This window comes from Aotus nancymaae, unplaced genomic scaffold (assembly GCF_030222135.1).
Source record: "Aotus nancymaae isolate 86718 unplaced genomic scaffold, 86718_ANA_hifiasm-v0.15.2.pri h1tg000004l, whole genome shotgun sequence".
Taxonomy (NCBI): domain Eukaryota; kingdom Metazoa; phylum Chordata; class Mammalia; order Primates; family Aotidae; genus Aotus; species Aotus nancymaae.
This window is the reverse complement of record NW_026988415.1, coordinates 28,105,946-28,112,641: the sequence shown is the minus strand read 5'-3', so window position 1 is coordinate 28,112,641 and position 6,696 is coordinate 28,105,946. Positions and strand designations below refer to the sequence as shown.

The following is a 6,696-nucleotide window of genomic DNA, read 5'->3' as shown; positions in this document are numbered from 1 at the left end:
GACATTTTTCCAAAGAAGACATACAAATGGCCAAAAGGTATATAAAAAATGCTCTACATCAGTAATCATCAGGGAAATGCAAATCAAAACCACAATTAGATCTCATCTGACCCCAGTTAGGATGGCTGTTATTAAAAAGACAAATAAACGGATGCTGGTAAGGATGTGGAGTAAAGAAAACTCATATGCACTGTTGGTGGAAATGTTAATTAGTACAGCCACTATGGAACACACTGTGGAGATTTCTCAAAAAACTAAACATAGAACCATCATATGATCAAGCAATCTCATGACTATTTATCCAAAATTAAAGAAATCAGTATAACAAAACGTTACTTGCACCCCAATGTTTATTGTATCAGTATTCATAATAGCCAGGATACAGAATCAACCTAGGTGTTCATTAATGGCAAATGATATAAAGAAAATGTGGCATGTATACACAATGGAATACTATTCAGCCATAAAAATGAAATCCTGTCATTTGCAGCAACATGGATGGTCATTATTTTAAGTGAAATAAGCTGGGGACAAAAAGACGCTCTTACTCACATGTGGGAACTCATGAAGGTAGAGAGTAGACTGATAGAAACCAGAGGGGGTGAGAAGTATATGTGGATGGGAGGGGTTGATGAAGAAAGATTGGTTAATGGGTACAATCATACAATTATATAGAAGAAATAAGTTATAATGTTTGATAGCAGAGTAGGGTGACTATAGATTGCAACAATGCATTGTACATTTCAAAATAGCTAGAAGAGAGGACTCTAAATGTTCCCAACACATAGAAATGATAAAGACTCATCTGGGCGCGATAGCTCATGCCTGTAATCTCAGCACTTTGGGAGGTCAAGGCAGGTGGATCACGAGGTCAGTAGTTCGAGACCAGCCTGTCCAACATGGTGAAACCCCATCTCTACTAAAAATACAAACCATTAGCCAGGCATGGTTGCATGTACCTGTAGTCCCAGCTACTCGGGAGGCTGAGGCAGGAGAATCGCTGGAACCCAGGAGGTGGAGATTGCAGTGAGCTTAGATCGCACCACTGCACTCCGTCCTGGGAGACAGAGCGAGACTCCGTCTCAAACAAACAAACAAACAAAATGATGAAGACTTGAGGTGATGGATACTCTGAATACCCTGACTTCATCAATATACATACTATGCATGTAATGAAATAGCACATATACCCTATAAATATATACGATTATTATGTATCAATTTAAAAGCATGTATGTAATGTAAGACTGTACTTTCAGGGATCACTTCTATAGTTTGTCACTAGAGAAGTTTCTCTGAATGGGTAGAGATAAAAAGCATGTATGTACTATGTATATAAATGTGCCAAAAATTTCTGGAAGGATATACACACAAATTTATTGCCAGTCATTACCTATGAGGAAGGAAGGGAAAAGTTAAGGAGGGGAGGGAGAATGAGATGGAGTGGGGCAGGACAGGGCAGAACACACACAGCAGGGGCACTTTAAGTGTTGTCATTTAGAGAGCACAGTGTTGTGACTACTTGAGTTCAAATCCAAATTCTGGTATTTCATATCTGGGTAATCTTGGGCAACTTACTTCTTTTTCTTCAGTTTCTTTTCTTTTTTTTTTTTTTTTAAGATGGGTTTTCACCATGATGGCCAGGCTAGTCTTGAACTCCTGACTTCAAGTGATCCACCCACCTTGGCCTCCCAAAGTGCTAGGATTACAGAGCCACCACGCCCGGCCTTTCTTCAGTTTCTTAATGAAAGAGAAAGAAAGAAAGAGAGAGAGAAAGAGAGAAAGAGAAAGAAAGGAAAGAGAGAGAGAAAGAAAGAAAGAAAGAAAGAAACAAAGAAACAAAGAAACAAAGAAAGAAAGAAAGAAAGAAAATACTATCTACTTTAATAAGTAATTCTGAGAATTAAATGTGTTAATACCTGAACGCACATGTTGGTACATGGTAAGTCCTCAATAAATGTTAGCTATTATGATTGTCATTATGCTTCTGTGTTGTTTGGATGTTACATGATTTGGAATATTCACGTACTTCCTTTGAAAAAGCCAAGAGAAAGGGGCCAGTAGAGAGTGAGAGGTTGAAAATGGAAAAGAGGTAATAGTAGGTTGAGTATGGCTAGTGAGGAGACCTGTACATGAATGGGATCTACAATGCACATGGAGGAATTACTTCTAGATTGGAAGAGGGATACCTTTCATTTTAGCTGTAGAAAAGGAGGGCTGTGAATATATTTCCAGTTTGGTAGTAGGAAGTTGGTTTCCCATCTGGGGACTTCTATCTTACCTTTAGGAGGTGAGTTCTTTGGGGCAGCTGAGGAGTTGGAGTTTTGAGGAAAATGAAGAAGATTGAGAAGTACCATTTGGGAAAATGAGAGAGTGAGTTAAAAACATAACAGAATCCCCAGTATTGAAGGTCCACTTGATGTTGGTGACCACGAATTCAGAGTGGTACAAATCTGTTCATCTATGTGACTTTCTCTTGCAGTTCTTAACACCCTGGGGGTAGGGGTGAGAGGAAAGGCTGTGAACTAGATGCCAGCATCTTCGATGAATGAGCACAGGACAGCAAAGAGGTGGAGTCAAGGTGTAACCAAATATCATGAAACTCAGAGGAAGAAGGATTGGGGGTTTTGCCTGAGGGTGGAGGAGGAATGGTTTGAAAGTTGCAGTGTGGCTGGAAGAAGATTCCCACCTTACCTCCTCCCTATGCAGTACATGCGGTGTGTTGGTATAAATCACTTTCACTGGAAAGGGCTATAAGGGAAGCTCCATCCTTATGGGAAACCTAGGAACATGGATATTCAGGGATGAGTTTGTGGATGGAAGAAGAGTTTGTTAATCATGGAATAGTGTTCCAGGAGGCACAGCCGAAGCATGTAAGGAGTGAAGGTAGAAGTGGGAAGTCAGGTTCAGGGAGAAGCAGCACAAAGCAATATGGGAATGCAGTTAGAGGACAAGAACAACAATAATAATGAAACATAACTTAATAATAACAATAATCTAACAGTGCTTTGCATAGATCACCTCATTTAATCCTCATAAAACCTCATGAAGAATAGACCTTAATTTTAAAGATGAGAAGACAGGCACAGAGCTCAAGTGATTTGCCCAAGATCACAAAGTACATATGTCAAACTGGATGCTTACATGTTGTATGATGACAGAGGAAAAGAGGGATGTGAATGAGGTATGGTGGGTTTGGCTTATCACAAATTTGGTTAGATGGTTAGTCCTGCCATTTTCTGATAGACAGGGGGCTCTCAGGTCTCTCCAAATTTAGCTGTATTTGGACCTGGAGGCAGGAGTCGCTGTTTTATTGGTGTTCCTTATATTGCTACGTGTGGAAGGATCCAGGCAGTGGCATGACCAGTACATTTTCTGAGTCATGGGGTTTTCAGATGTGTCTTGCCCTAGTTGGGTATATAAAGTCAGGTTGCTGCTGCCTCTAAGGTATAAGGCTGAGAGGCGGTTTGTGGGAAATGTGAACCTACTGGAAGACTTCACAGGCTGAAGATTCTGAGAGATATGAGGCCCAGCAGGGGTCTGGCAGTGGCCCAATTCTTTCTTGCAGTAAAAGCATCTCCTCCAGTGTTCAAAGCTTTGGCCTAGCTCCTGAAGAAACCTTTCTTTGCTAGACAATCTGAAGGGTTTGGGTGCCATGCTTGGTGCTCAAGGAAATTTATAAAAAAGAACAGGAGGCCTTATTGCAAACCTCCTTCGGCAGTATTTCAGGGCCTTGTGTCAAGATGACCCTGTAAAATCCTTTCAGAATTCTAAGAAGGCAAACACAATTGTTAAATATTTAATGCTTATTACAGCTACATTACTTATTTTCGTAAAATGTATGATGGACTTGGTTTTCTGTGCTCTGTGCTACATGTACATCAAGGACCCTTGTAAGATAAATTTCACAAAACATTTACATACAAGTTACAGGACAGATAACATGAATGTCTAAAACATAAAGGTCATTTATAACTATTACATGAATAAATGAGGTATTGTTTTAATTTTTGAAGAGGTTTATTTTGAAGCATTTCTTTTTTAATGATATATGGTTAGTTGTAGCAATGATTTATTTGAAGATGAGTTCCTTGTCAGGAGCAAACCCTCAATTACAGCCTTGGAAAAACAGAATCCACTTTATGATGATACTGCTTACAACACAATGCCCAGAAATGCATTGCAGTGAAAAGTGCCCTGCTTATGTACCTGTATAGATGGGTTATGAATGAAGGTACTTATGCACATGTACTGATCTGAATAGCTCATTAATACTAATGACCTAACATAGCATTTGTCATCATTCAGATTTAGTTTCTGTGATTGTCAGAGTGTATGGAAGTAGATTAAAATACATATGTAGATATGGTTATATGTCAATTCCCATGCTTGTAAGATCTGTCATAACTTAGATAGCATATGTATAATTTTTATAGAATTAAAATTTATGGGCCGGGTGTGGTGGCTCACACGTGTAATCTCAGCACTTTGGGAGGCTGAGGCGGGTGAATCACCTGACGTCAGGAGTTTAAGACCAGCCTGGCCAACATGGTGAAACCCCGTTTCTACCAAAAATACAAAAAATTAGCTGGGCATGGTGGCGAGTGCCTGTAATCCCAGCTACTTGGGAGGCTGAGTCAGAAGAATCACTGGAATCCGGGAAGCGGAGGTTGCAGTGAGCCGAGATCATGCCATTGCACTCCAGCCTGGGCAACAAGAGCAAAACTCCCTCTCACACACAGACACAAAAATAAGAAAAGAAAAGAAAAAGAAAAAGAAAAAAAGAACTAAAATTTATTATTTCTTGGCTGGGCACGGTGGCTCATACCTGTAATCCCAGCTAATCCAAGCACTTTGGGAGGCCAAGGCAGGCAGATCACTTGAGGTCAGGGATTTGAGACCAGCCTGGTCAACATGGTGAAACCCTGTCTCTACTAAAAATGCAAAAATAAAATTAGCTGGGCTGGCATGCGTCTTTAATCCCAGGTGCTCAGGAATCTGAGGCATGAGAATCTCTTGAACCCAGGAGGTGGAGGTTGCAGTGAGCTGAGATCACGCCACTACACTACAGCCTGGGCGACAGAGCGAGACTCTGTCTACAAAAAAAAAAAAGTTAACTCTTATTAACTATTATTTCTAGCACTACAGATTTTCAGTGTAATACTTTTGTCTTTTTTTTTTTTTTTGAGACAGGGTCTCACTCTGTTGCCCAGGCTGGAGTGCAGTGGCATGATCTCAGCTCACTGTAATCTGCTTCCTGAGCTCAAATGATCCTTCCACCTCAGCCTCCAGAGTAGCTGGGATTATAAGCAAACACCAACAGGACTGACTAATTTTTAAATTTTTTTACAGATGGGGGTCTCGCTATGGTGCCCAGGCTGGTCTCAAACTCCTGGGTTCAAGCAATTCTCCTGCCTTAGTCTCCTAAAGTGCTGGGAATACAGGCATGAGCCAGTGTGCCTGGACTATTGCTGTTTATAACATATTTATTGTTAAATGGCAGGCTCCCAGGGCAATGTGACATTTGCCAGGAGAGGAAGGCTGTTTGGCAAGAATCCTGACAGACAAAAGCTGGAGGAGGATGGAACAAGATGGCAGAATAAAAAGCTCCACTGATCATACCCCGCCCCCACAAGGACACCAGGTTAACAACTACCTACATAGAAGAAACACCTTCATAAGAACCAAAAATCAGGTGAGCCGTCATGGTACCTGATTTTAATTTCATATTGCTAAAAGAGGCACTGAAGAGATTAAAAAACAGCCTGGAATTGCCTACGCCACCCCTTCCCACCCCCGGCAGCAATGGCGTGGTGGGGAGAACATCTCTGGGTGCTGGGGGAGGGAAAATACAGCAATTGTGAGGCATTGAACTCAGTGCTGTCCTGTTAGAGCAGAAAGAAAACCCAGACCAAACTCAGTTGATGCCTGCCCATGGAGGGAGCATTTAAAGTAGCCCTAGCCAAAGGGGAATCACCAATCTCAGCTGGAGACCTCAACACCCCATTTTCAGCTTTAGACAGAACTTTCAGACAGAAAATCAACAAAGAATCATCAAATTTAATCTGCACTGTAGACCAAATGGGTCTAATAGATATTTACGGAACATTTCACTTAAGAGCTGCAGAATACACATATTTTCCTCAGCATGTGGATCATTCTCAAGGATAGTCTATATTTTAGGTTACAAAACAAGTCTTAAAACATTCAAAAATTGAAATAATATTAAGCATCTTCTTTGACCACAATGGAATAAAACTAGAAATTAATAACAAGAGGAATTTTGGAAACTATACAAAAACATGGAAATTAAACAATATGCTCCTGAATGACCAGTGGATCAATGAAGAAGTTAAGAAGAAAATTAAAAAATATCTTGAAACAAACGATAATGGAAACACAACCTACCAAAACCTATGAGATACAGCAAAAGCAGTACTCAGAGGAAAGTTTATAGCTATAAGTGCCTACATTAAAAAAAAGAGGAAAAACTTCAAATAAATAATCTAAGGATGCATCTTAAATGACTAGAAAAGCAAGAGCAAACCAAACCCGAAATTAGTAGCAGAAAAGAAATAATGAAGTTTCGAGCAGAAATAAATGATATTGAGATGAAGAAAATAATACAAAAGATCAATGCAACAAAAAGTTGGTTTTTTGAAAAGTTAAAGAAAATTGGCAAACATTTAGCCAGAG

The 6,696-nt window shown here is 40.1% G+C and overlaps 1 pseudogene; it reads left to right on the top strand.

Annotated features, from left to right (window-relative positions):
* The first annotated feature begins 1,243 nt into the window (after window positions 1-1,243).
* LOC135269429 (small nucleolar RNA U3) lies at window positions 1,244-1,326 on the top strand (annotated as a pseudogene).
* The last annotated feature ends 5,370 nt before the right edge of the window (window positions 1,327-6,696 follow it).